Source organism: Macrobrachium nipponense, chromosome 15, assembly GCF_015104395.2.
Source record: "Macrobrachium nipponense isolate FS-2020 chromosome 15, ASM1510439v2, whole genome shotgun sequence".
NCBI lineage: Eukaryota > Metazoa > Arthropoda > Malacostraca > Decapoda > Palaemonidae > Macrobrachium > Macrobrachium nipponense.
The window spans coordinates 25,381,091-25,395,403 of record NC_087208.1 but is presented as its reverse complement, the minus strand read 5'-3'; positions in this window follow the sequence as shown (position 1 = coordinate 25,395,403).

The following is a 14,313-nucleotide window of genomic DNA, read 5'->3' as shown; positions in this document are numbered from 1 at the left end:
CCAGTTCAAACCACTCGGACCATTCCTTATCTTTAGCCGATTTTTAATCATCGCACAAAGGAAATACATTCTTGTGATGAAGCAAAGAGAGATACGACGATAATTCAGCAGGATTCCATATCTCTCACTCTACCGAACGGCATTTAATCTTAGTTATGCAAAATGCGTAAACGTCAGCCTCTTCTTCAAGGGCACTTCGATAGCGTTGCCAGCCCATGATCATAAAAATCCTTTATGTTGCCTGCGTTAAACCGCTCTCGCCCAAGAAAATGGCTAGAGAAATTACACTTTTATTAAACTAATCCTCGCTTAGATATTGTTGGTATGCTTGGGTAGTAGGCGTTGTTATCTGAAATAATTTTTTGAACCAGTTGGCAATGACTCACATCTTATATGAAATTGATTCAGCCGGTAATGATTGATTTCCTTTGTTTCCGTCTTGAGTCAGCCAGGGATGAATTTTGTAAAATTAGTTCGATAATCACGCCTCCCGTAAATGTCAAGTCCCAACGCATAGCCACCACTTTCGAAGGAAAAGCTGATCCCTTCTGTGATCGGGGAAGTGCGAAAACATAATAGAAATGTGCGAGCCTTAACGAAAACGATCACAAGACATTGTTAAGATTCACCAACACGTGTGTAGGTTAAAATCTGCCTTTTCACACCACGAGAAATACGTGAGGTATTTTTAAAGAGGGACAATCCAGTAAAAAGTGGGGATTTATTTTTGTCGGGGCACAAAGAGCAAAATGAAAAGAGGAAATAGCTGTCAAGGTCAGAATTTCCTTCGTACCCAAAATCGACTCGGCCATAACGGATCATAGGATGTACCACACAATGGAAACCGGATTTGAGGTTCTTTTTCTCTGTTCGGAATTACCCGAGATTAGAAGTGATTCCGACAACGTACAGACGTCATAAAAATGACATTTGCGCGAGCACACACACACACACTATATACGTATTATATATATATATATATATATATAATATATTATATATATATATATATATATATATATATATCTAATAAAAGGAGCCCATAAAAACACCAAAATAGAGAAAAAGTACTATATTTCAGAGGGAGACAGCAGTCTCTGAAATATAGTACTTTTTCTCTATTTTGGTGTTTTTATGGGCTCCTTTTATTAGATGGAACTCTGTTGTTACAGAACATTTTACCAGTCATATATATATATATATATATATATATATATATATATATATATATACACATGTATGTGTGCCTGTGTGCCCTCTTTCCTTATAGGTGGATGGGTAGGTGCCGGATAATACAAACCCAGGTTTTTCAACTAATCTTCAGATGTAAGGTGATGTTAGCCACATGCAATTTTGCTTAATCCACATCAGTTGTTGATATCCATCGGACTGGTGGGCGGCAGACCATATATATATATATATATATATATATATATATATATATATATATATATATCTTCTCTTTGACGGTCGAAGGATATTTGGAAATCTTTGTGATTATTCATTCATTTTATTTCTGCTTTCAGTTTTCTGTTTACATCCTTTTCATCCGCAGTTCTTATTTAATTCTTTTTAGATGGATTGCAGCCATTCATTAAAAGTGAAATGTTGGTTAGAGATATTTTTTGTTACCGTATAGCTTTGCTATTTGGATACGGGATCTATGGTAGTCAACCTCAACCCGATGTTCCTGACAATTGAGTGTCTCACACTTTGCAAAGTAGCAAGCTGTGAATTATTTCTTTCTGAGTATCCCGCAGGAGTGAAAAAAAAGTTACTGCCGTTTTCATCGTTGCTCACGAGCAACAGAGAAAAGAGACAGGATATTGCACTGTCACACAATGTTTTAGAAGATGAACTTATGCGAAAATGATCAGCGCCCAAGTCCCTTCCTCCTCTCTACCATACACAATGCTCAGTTCCCAAGCCTTCCCCCTACCGTACACATCTGATCTTAAGCTAGGATTAGGGAAACCAAGCAATAGCTCACAAGGAGTATAGGGTTGTTGTTCCCCTGGTAGGCCTAGCCAAATATTAAACTACCAGAATGACCAGACAGTCACAGCACACCATGAGATGTAACACTTACAAATGGTGGACTGATGCCACCTGACCTTTATTCATTATGTTATATAATATTAGGCCATAGCATATTCATTTTACTTTTATGCAATACCACCAGAAAGCTGACGATGTTTATATGTAGCCTTTCATGAAGTGGTGAAGCCTTCGAATATTATGGACTTTTGGATATTATTCATTACACGAGCAAATGGCACCAGTAATCTCTTGGTACACCCATTAACGATCTTTCGATATCTCTTACTTTTACGCGAAGGCATAGAGGCAAAAAACTATTGTAGGTTCTTCAGAGCTAGGAGAGAGAGGGAAAGAGGAAAAAATGACTTCATTCTTTGGTAGGCCTAACCGCAACCGGCTACCTCCGAGCTATGAGGTAGGTGCCCTTGGTAGGTAACCAGTATAAAGGGCTCCCAGTTAGTCTTAAGCCCCATTTACAAGCTCTCTGTCAACTGATCTACCAAATTTTCAATGGAATGTAACCGTAGGCTCTTTTAAGGCGTTGTTTAATGCTATTTCAACATATTCATCACTTAATATTAATGGATTCTTTCGAAATCTGAGGGAGCATTGATTACCACTGACCTAAATCCCCCAGTTGTTAATTGGCCGTCAGTTTTATCTTTATGTATTTATTTTTTTGTCTAATTTGTTTATTTTGTCTGATTGGACACATTTGCTTCTATCCACGACGTATATACTTTATCAGACCATGAACTCATTCAGTTATAATAAAGGTTTCGTTTTCTAATTTTCGTAATCATCCCTCTAAATAAGAATAGCCACACATATATATTCAACATCCATCTGAGAGAGAGTGAGAGCATATAGGCCTGTAAAATGTCACTTCATTCATAAATAATGAATAGCAGAAAAGGTTAAAGTTGCCAGGAGATTCAGGCAGTAGTAAAGCCTCTCTCTCTCTCTCTCTCTCTCTCTCTCTCTCTCTCTCTCTCTCAGATGTTGAATATGTGGAAAATAACTTTATGGTTGTTTTATAGTATTACGAGCATCGGTGTTGATTAAGCTGCAAGACCAATAGCACACACTAACTTTCAAAGACTGGCATCAAGGCCATTAGGAATAGAAGTGCCTCCTCCAAATAGAGCCTACTACGTACGATGGCCAAGCAGGAAATCTCAAAATAACAGTCACTACTGCGGAAAAGGAAGCCACCCCTTTGAGCCATTCCGTCTAAAATATGAAGGCCACGGGATGTTCCCGACGTCAAGACGGAAGAGTGATTTGATATTCCCTCCTTAGTGCTTAGTGGGATACAAGATCCGGAGCAGTTGGCATCGTTATCGTCATCTCATCATCAATATATAAGGCGTTACAATCTATTCATAGTTTTCAGGCGGTATTTATTTGAAAATGTATATTGAGCTTGCTAAATAGAAGGCTCAAAGTTTCGTCAGGCATCGGCTGCTGTCATTTACAATAGTACTATCGGATAGGGAGCATGGTGTGAGATCGACTCGGCTACTTTACTGAGGCTTTATTTGTCTACTCTTTGGCCTTGCTACCCACCCCTCCTGATGAGTTAAGATTAGAAGCTACTCATTTTGTTTCAGGGAAGACAGACGCATAAAAAAAGTGCTACAAAATTCGGAAATTCTAGAAGAGTTCGGCGATGAATGTCACCTGAAGATGGTGGAAATCAAGTGCAGATCCTCAAATACCAAGGTGATGACGTTCATAAATAAGTGCTAGATGGGTGACGAAGCCTTAAGCAACACTTCAATCAATTCTAACAGGTGCTGAGATTCCCAAATCTTGCTGGCGGGAAAAATTAACCGCAAGTCGACTTTTGATGTTTAACTAAAACTCTAGGCCTACTGTGATTCGTATGAGTTGAATTATTTTAGCGTTGGAACAATAAAAATGTTAAAGACTCCAAGATTCGCAATTGGATCTGGATTCATTTACGAGACTAATTAAACTTCCTTGAGCTATCCCAGAAAAAATTGTCAAGAGATAGATAACAATCAGTCTAAGTCATCAAGGCACTTTTGTTTGCATTTATAGTCCGCCTCAGTTCACATGAAAATCAGTATTTGATGAAAAGCAGTATTTGCTTATGTGTGTAGATGACATTGGTTCGATGTGTTTATTGGCTGTTACTGGAACATTAGATTTAGAAACATGACGCCGGGACTATAGTAGATTCACATCAACCGTGCATTTGATGTCTAGGCTAGTCCCTTACCACGCTCCTGATTGGCTGGTGATAAACCAATCACAGGGCTGGAAACTCTCACTCTCGAGAGAGAGTTCACATAGGTAGGATGTATGTTCCACCTCTCCTGAAAGACGTATACCTCAGGAGAGGTGGAACATAGATCTTACACATGTGAACTCTTGCGAGAGACTGAGAGTTTCCAGCCCTGCCATTGGTTTATCAACAGCCAATCAGGAGCGTCGTATAAGGGACTGGCCTAGGCATCAAAAGCACGGTTGATGTGAATCTACTATAGTCAGCCTTTGGGAGCATTGTGTAATCATCGCAGACAAAATGACCAGTGACATGAAAATTAATTTAATATATATAATCCGGAATGTAATGCCGGATATGAAATACAATTGAGGGTATAAATTTTGATGTGAACAATTTTGCCATATTATAATATGTATCTTTTCATATAATTTGGCAAATATTTATACCTAAGAAGTCACAAAAGTAAAACTTGATATATTTATGAAAATGTAAAGAGTATAAAGTAAATTAATTTAGGAAAATATCACGTCATCCTCGGCACTACAGTTCTTCCTGTGTAATTCCTAAGTAAATTACTGGTTTTTAGACACAATTCGTTGTGATCATCAGCGGACTTGCAGGTGGCGAATCCAAAATAATATGTAATTAATTAGAGGCGGTTTATTTGAACCGATTGTCTTGCAAAACAGATAGTAATGTCGTAATTATTTTGACCCAAAAGATTCGCGATTCTTTCCGATGGTGATTGATGACGTCATGGATCTTCCGGAGATCTCACATTTGGATTTTAATTTTTATAAACGAACGTTTAAAGTAGATTGAAAATAACGGAATGTGCTCTTAGATACCAATGTAAAATAGGCGTATCCGTTTGTACAAATACATTCTATACCAGACCTAAAAGTGTATGCAGTAGTTTCACATGAGATGCACCAACAACAACAACGACAATAATAATAATGATAATAATAATAATAGTTTATTTCGCATGAGGAACTTCAGAGGTTGTATCTGATTTTCTGATGACTCGATTCTATAGGTAATGGGTAGCCTAATTAATAACTGGTAGGCATTTTAATTCATTTTTGTTTTAAATTTTGCAATGGATGAGATTAAGTTCTTCATGAACACATTGGCTTACGGCTATCACACACAGATATAGAGATGATCACACACACACACACGCACACACACACACCACAAACGATCTATATATATATATATATATATATATATATATATATATATATGTGTGTGTGTGTGTGTGTGTGTACCTGTGTGTGTGTGTCGTGTGTGTGTGTGGTGTGTGTGGTTGTGCGTGTGTGTGTATGTATGTACGTAGGCTACTTCAAAGCCTTCGAGATCTTGAGGAAACAATCCCAGAAAGCAGAATCTGGCCTCACTCATTCTACCGCAAAGGAAACGGTGCGACCCACATTTTGTTTTGTCAGTTCATTCAAACATTCCAGTGACTTATACGCTGTTTTTAACAAAGAAAGTCAAACTATATATTCTAATTACACTATCTGCTCAAATTAATCAAGTTTCATTGAAGAATTTACCGATGGGAAGGGGGAAAGAGCAAAATCTGGAAAATAAGACGCACTGGCAACTCACGACCTCCATCGGAAAGCGATTGCCCTCAGCGGCGAAATGCTTTAAATTTCTCGTGTGAAACAGGAACCTTCTTAAATGAACCAAATGTGTATACACAATACACGGCGATCATGGTGGTCCTCATACCGTTCCCCTACCCCTAAGGTCCTCCTCCATCCCCTACCCCTCACCCCCGGCCTAAATTTCATTGGTTTGAAGTGGTTGAGACAACGATAGGGGCTGGAGGAGGCTTCCAGCGAACAAACGGGAAGCGGGTGGGGACTGAGGGGTTGGTTAGGGAATGGGAGCATGCTTTGCCTCCGACGTTATTGGTAATGTCTGTTGCAGCCGCTGGAGCGTGAAAAGAGTGAATGGGGCATTCGGTAAATGATCTATGACTCCCTACTCTTGCCCTCTTCGAAAATAAACAGCGTTGCAGGCCTTGCTGCCAGAAGTAAATAATTAGCTTTCTTGCGTAGTTTGAAGAGATTGTAAGTTGCCTGCCACTGATGCGGTTCTCTCTCTCTCTCTCTCTCTCTCTCTCTCTCTCTCTCTCCTTATATAGTTCATTTATGTTCGTTCAAGTCTGTTATCTTATTCGATATGTAATATATTCCACAGCTATAGTCTTTTCCCATTACAAGTGGTGACTTTGAAGTTAAAGTCTTTCCGAATTTTCTTTTTAGCAGCTATTTTATTAATTAGGTTGCTAGGCCTAAATTTGTCCTTTTCCACCATGGCTGCGACCAACGATAGTCTAGTAACTGCCAGGCACATAATTTACTATTAAGTCAACAGAAACGCGATGGATTCTTCAAATCGTTCCCTCTGAACTGCTTATGTAGAAATCGGATCACTGCTGTGTAAGGTAGTGATTACCCAGTATACTTAAACCCGTATCCCATCAGCAGTGCAAGGAATCAGAGGAATTTATTTCTGGTGATAGAAATTCATTTCTCGACGTGGTTCGGATCTTCCAATAAGTTGCAGGTCCCGTTGCTAAGTAACCAATTGGTTCCTAACCACGTAAAAAATATCTAATCCTTCGGGCCAGGTCCAGGAGAGCTGTTAATCATCTCAGTGGCCTGATGAAACTAAGATATACTTATATTAGCGCATCAAGACCCACTACATAGCGTCATTACGCTTTTTTTCCAGCACTTCTTTCACGCTGTCTAACCAATGCTAGGCCTTCCTGTCCATCATCTAACGCTTCCGAAGGATACAAACATATTAGCAACCTGTTATCCTTTTCTTCCTTCCACATGGCCGTACCATTCCACACTCTCTGATCCTCACTTCTGTATATTGTATATTACTTTTAGTTCTCCTGCCATATGTAGTACTATGCGGACAGTAGCTCCCAAAAGCTTCAATTTCTTTCTCTCATTTGTATGGAGCGTCCAAACTTCGGTTCCATAAAGAATTGTTAGTTCAATTCAAACATCTGCTCCCACAAATGCAAGGTCTTCCTTCCTGATATATGTATATACATCAGCCACCTTTCTTACTTCACTTATTTTGTGTCACCTTTTCTCTTATCCCACCATCATCCGTTTTATTAAGTATCAAATACTTGTAAAAGCCAACTGTTCCCGTTATCCCGTCATCCGCACTTAAAAATACACTGGTCCATCATCCTGGCTTCCATTTACCCTCGTAACCTGTACTTGTTGGTGTCATTTACTCTCCACTAACTCTTTTTTGCAAACACTGCTTTTCTAGTCACTGCAGCTTCTCTCCCCTATCGCCAGTCAGCTCTGGGAGGCTGCTTTCCTAGATCGTGACCACAACAAAGTTCGGGGGTCGTTAACTACAACTAATATTTCTTGGGGACATTATCTTTATGATATTTATAGTCTCTTATGTTTTTCTTTTTTACTGTAGGTTAATCCTCAAAGGACCTGTAATAAACACGCCGCAAAGGTGGATACACACCGGATTAAAACCCTTATCTGTTTATGGTACTACGGCAGTGTTTTCCGATAATAACTAAATCGGACGAGCGCACACTGCGTGAAGTTTCTACATAACCAAAACGGGGAAATTACAATTTTCATCCATATCAGAAATGAAAGATCGCAAAAAACTCGCATATATTTTTCAGCCATATCAAAGACAGAGGTTTATCGAAGATTTTTTTGAAGGACACCACATTTTTTAAAAAAGCTCGCACGTGAATTCAAAATTTCTCCGGTCACTTGAATCTCACGACATGGTACGGGCATCAATGTTATTTTATTGATAACATTAGGAGATAATGGTTCTTGGTTCCTGAGTGCTCAATCTACGAACACAGTTGCGGGCAAACTGTAATGCAGAACTTATAACGTATTAAAAAATAACGGATTTTCTTTTTACGTTACTTTCATCTTCCCTCCCTTTTCATATGACCCCGATTTCATTTGCTCTTTGCTTTTTCTTCCACTTATAAGACTTTAATTATTTCACTTTCACAACACTTACTTTCTCTTTGTGATTTTACTTATTTTAGTGTCGCGTCTCTGAAAAAAATATTACCCTTTCCTTGAGAAACACTTAAGAATAATTCTCTGTGAACAGACTATTAACTTTTGTTTAAGTGATCTTGTGTTTTTTTATTATTTTACCCATTATAGTAAGCACTGCTTATGTTTTTGGTTTAGAATTTGATGTAAGTTTCCTGAGATGCTGACTGCTGTTTCTTTTCCTCGAAAAAATCAGACTCTGGTTCAATAGCTCACATTAGCGTGACGTTCTTTCTGCGTATATCTCATTCACTTCGTCTGTTACTATGCCAAGCAGCTTCGGGATATGTATATCTCCTTGTTTTACATTTTGTTTGTTTACGTTGCTAGTATGTAAAGAGTGTTTTCAAAAGCTAATCTACTTAAGGTTTTTTTTTCTTTTTCTTTTACGTAGTGACATCATTGCATCTCTCATTCTTTTGGAACGTTTAGCTCCTCTTCAATTTCATCTGATAGGAAATGCCAGATCATCGGTCATTTCTTCACTCCTGCTATTAAATTATATTGTATTATACTCCTTGTTTGTCTGGGCTATGTTTATGTTTTAAGCTGGGGATTGTTTTGTTTTCCACATTATGGATGTACATCGTTGGATGTTTTTGTCATTCCCTCTCCCATTTATGGTAATTCTTTTGTTTACTTATTTTTCTTTTTGCTATAGGTGGTGGATTTCCTGTTGCATCTCCAAGGTTCCAAGGTCATCCAGAATGAATAAAACTGTATGAGATTTTTTGTATTCTCCTTTAATTTTTTCCACTTCGTCTATTATTATTTCCATCTTTGCGTTTTACAGAAACCACACATTTTTCTTAAAATCCCCGAAGGCCATTCCGTTTACTCCCCATTCGGATTTTATTTCAGGTAAAATCTACCACACCCAAGTTCCTCTACCGTCAACTTTTCTCTAATGATATATTCAGCTATATGTTTTCCATCTTGACACTCTTATTTTCTAAATTAGTGTACATTTTACCTTCCTTTTGAAACCTCTTTCTTGTCTGCAACATTGTGTATTTCTGTGTCTGTGAGGAGTTTATTTTTAATTGTTCATGTTACTCCATACTTTCCTGTGGGGCGTATATACAACCCTTATCCTGTTCTTGCTGTTATTAACGCTGACTTGTTGCGCTTAGTTCTTCTTTCTTTTTTTAATTAATATAGCTTGCCATTCAATGCTGGATTAACCGAGGCAACACGATAATTAGGAAAATTTTACTTTTATTGCTATTTTACTGTTATCATTATGATTTTGTGTATTAGGAAACGAAAGGGGCGCGCCAATAGTGATGAAGTGCATCCAACTTCATTCAGCAATAGTATGGATCTCGCAGGTAATTTCGTTACATAAAGGGTCCTGCGCCGCCACCGGCTGCAGGAGAACGAAGTGTAGTAGAAATTTTCTATTGAGATTCATTTCCGGGAAATATTAAGCTTCTTTTCTTTAGTCGTCAGTGATTTCTGTTGGATGTCTAGTTTAGAAAATGGGATAATTGATAAGAAATCGATAAATGAACATATGCGCGAAACTATTATTGAAAGAAAAGAAAATGTGAGTCATAGTTTTCCAACGATAAGGCAAAACCCAGCGCGTCGACAACACTTTCCTCTACGGTAAAACACACCCGTCAACATTCCTCGCTGTGAACCCGTTAAATAACAACCCCTCTGCCCCGTGTATTTAAAAGTGTTCAGATGACTAACACCCAGAGCGGGCAAGCAATTTTTCCCACGATTTCCTTTTGTTCCACATCCTTTCAATTATTGGCGCCTGTGATTGCTTTTCACAATGCTAGTTAAATTTTCACCAACGCTTCGGAACAGAAATGAATAATTGTGTATTTCGTTCTCAAAGTAAAAGTACTTTGCGGAAATAATCAAGCCTGCAAAATCGGTAGCCATCAGTCACGCAAATAAACGTTAGACCGTCTAAATTTACGGGGATATAAGAGAGAGTTGAGACAATGAGCTCGTACCCTAGGTAGGGACATTAAGTACCATCCCGAAGTTGGCCCCAAAATACCTAGCTGCTATTTTGCGTTAAGTTCATATATACATTGCCATAATGGTGAAAGATGTTTGTGGCCTCGGCCCATACGACGCGGCATATCTAAACCTGGAGTTTATTACCCATATACTGTCATTATTACACGCATACTCACACTCAGTGACATCACGTGAGCACGAAGGCAACTCCCGTGACGTCACTAACCTTTTTAAAGACCCCGGCAACACTCCTCTCACCTGAACAATACCTCACTCCCATCATCGCAACTTCCCCCCCACCCATTCCCTTGGGAGGAATTTCCCTGTACGTAGCGTACCAAGTGAACCTGTGCATCGGGATGGCTGCATGTTTTACCTTAGTGGGGGTGAGGAATACCTCAGGAATACCTCGTCGAGGGTTTCCGGTTTTTAAATATATGTTGGTATACATTTTGGCTGGGAACCGATATCTCTCTCTCTCTCTCTCTCTCTCTCTCTCTCTCACACACACACACACAAAGTACGCTCCGTACACCCCAAACACGCCATTGCTTCCCTTATTTATGCGCTAACACACCGAAGACAAAACTTCATTAAATGCCTTCTTCCACAAATGGTAAAAACATTGATGAATACGTCACCCAATTACAACGCATCCCCCCTCCCCCCTCCTTTTCTCTTGAAATTAAAAACTTGTCCTTTAAAGCAGACGTATTTCGGTTAAGCCTAACCATAGGGTTGTTTCGTAATTGGCCAAACCCATTCGGAAGCCTTGAGATAATTATATATGAGCTCGATAGATTGGCGGTCACGCGCGCTGCCAGACGAATAGCGTGGGACTTGGTAATCCTTAGCAACCGTTGCATTCATTATTTGCGTATCGTAGACTTCATTTGATTTCTTCCTCGTCTCTTGCGTTTTATTTGCTTTCGTGCACGGTCCAGACCGTGCTTTCGTGAGTCATTTCGTTCGCGTTAACGCATACAGATGCTTCATTGCTAGAACATTAATGTATTTGGGTAAAGAATGTGGGGAAATTTTAAAGAAATGGAATCTTACATGCTACAAGAAAGCATTACGGCTGCGACTATAAAACTCATTGTATGATAGAACTATAATGATGGTAATGATTCACGACCTTAATAACGGTCATAATGAAATGACTAACTCAACACGAAAACCACAATGATAATGTCGATGACTTGTACTCTAAAACTTTATCAACAATAAAAGAAAAAAACACTTTAGAAACAACCTCAACAGCAATAAACATAAAGGATTACAATGATGTTGATGGCGATGATTATTATTATTGTTAATAATTATGAAACAGACGGTCGTCACACCACTCGTACGAACCCTGACACTTGTGAATAAAGAACACTTGATCTTCATGCCGGACACGTTTACAGTCCGGATGAGGCCGGTTACGGAAACCGCTGACAGATTCGGGCCCGCTTGCTCACACCTCATTATTCCTTATATATTATATATATATATATATATATCATATATATACTATATATATATATATATATATAGATATATATATATATATAGTATCACGATCTTAATAACATTAATAATGAAATATATATATATATATATATATATATATACATATATATATATATCTATGATATATATGGTAATTCACGACTTAATAAGAGTAATAATGAAATATATATATATATATATATATATATATATATATATATATATGTATGTATATATATCTAACAATGCTCTATTATCTCTCCAATCTGTTATCGTTTGTTATCTTATTGTTTGCGTTAGTCTTTGTATCGTGCGGTCAATTGTTATCGTATTCGTTAACCTCAGTTATTGTAGCAGTTTTGACTCTCTTATTCTCCGGTGTTGTTATTTTGTCTTTTGTGAGCTCTTATTTTACCTCCGCCTTTATCCATTTTATTTCTTAGCCAAACCTTTGTAAAAGATAGGTACAAAAAAACTGAGAAATACCAGAGATATAAAGGCATATATATATAATATATATATATATATATCTATATATATATATATATATATATATATATTATATATATATCATATATATATATAGTATATATATATATATATATATATTGTGCGTTTATAAGTGTATAAAACAAAATATATGCGCGTATCCGGAAATACGAAAAGAGGAAAAACACATTGATGACAGATGCCTATATTTCTCTGATATTTCTCAGTTCTTTTTGTACCTATCTTTTACAAAGGTTTGGCTAAGAAATAAAATGGATAAAGACGGAGGTAAAATAAGAGCTCACAAAAGACAAAATAACAACACCGGAGAATAAGAGCGCCAAAACTGCTACAGTAACTGAGGTTAACGAATACGATAACAATTGACCACACGATACAAAAACTAACGCAAACAATAAGATAACAAACGATAACAGATTGGAGAGATAATAGGGCATTGTATATATATCTATATATATCTATATATATATATATATATATATATATATATAGATTAGAACTATATATAGATATATATATATATATATATATAATTACAAGTACCTGAGTTCAACAGTGAATTTGTAAGGTCGGAATAAGTATCAACTTAAACCTCACTTGTTGACCGAGCCGGTAACTTCACTGAAGTCCTGATTTCTCCCCTGTCCTATAGTTCGAATCCACGAGAGGACGAAATTATTATCAACTAAAATTATGAAATTATACTGATTCCGTGGTAGAGCCAATTGGATATCAAAGGACATTTGTAGCTTAATGCATGTATATGAATCACGGGGATGTGATAAAAATGCCTTATATAACAATATATATGCAGCGCAGGGAACATGGCGACATTGAATATAAATCTTGACTGGTTCGCCTTCAGTTTTCTAAGGCATCTTCGAGAAGGTTAATACAAAGTGATAGAAATCGATTATATATACGCTAAAGTGACAGTACAAACGAACTTGCAGACGGCTGTGTAAACTGACCACACTTCCAAGTGAGGGAAAAAAGTGGAGGAGCATGAAACTCGGAAATAACCGGGTCCACCCGCCTGTGGTGTTTGCGTATGGTAACACTGTGTCCCGAGGTTTAGATAGTTACTCTATGTGTAAGTTTTAGGTAAATAAAAGGATATATGGGTGAAATTTGCAACTGAAAAGTGTTTTAATAATTTACTGTATGCAAATTACACTGTTAAAATTCGAAATAGGACATTAGTATTATTGTTGAATGTGAGCTGAATGTAACTATCTATAGCCCGGGACGCAGTGTTACCATACGCAATCACCACAGGCGGGCGGACATATAAAAAAAAACGAGTATAGTTAATACATTTCTTGTTCCTGTTTTCATACTTAGAGAACCTTTCTTTTGTAAAGTTGGATTCTATAATAGATCATTCAGTGTATTCCTGGGATAAAAGAACGACCCTCTGTTTAATTGATTGCGTGACTAATGCCGTCAATCGGGAAATGGCTACAAAAGATAGTTTAATTCAATAAAATTAGGCCTATAGCAAAGGCGTTAGCCCACCTTGTTTAGATCCACGAGAGTTGTGAATGGAGCGTTGACCTCAGATGCTAAAGAGTTGTTTCTCTATCTTCCAGGTGTCAATAGTTTTCAGCAATCTCTATGTATATTGTAAATGTTTACTACATGTATCAGTCCTCTTCAAAATGTTTTAGGAAACTAAAGGGAAAATCAGTTATAATTATGCCTAGATTTTCTTTATCCCTAAGGAGCATCTGCATATTTACACTGTGTATATTATATAACTATGGCATACATGAAGTGCATGGTCGGTACGGCAATTACGCTGACCCTTCAGTAGCATTTACAATAAACCGCCGTCAAAAATTATTATAATTGTTGTTACAGTAATGATACAGTAAGGTAAATATCGATTACGACAGAATATAAAATAAGCACACACACACA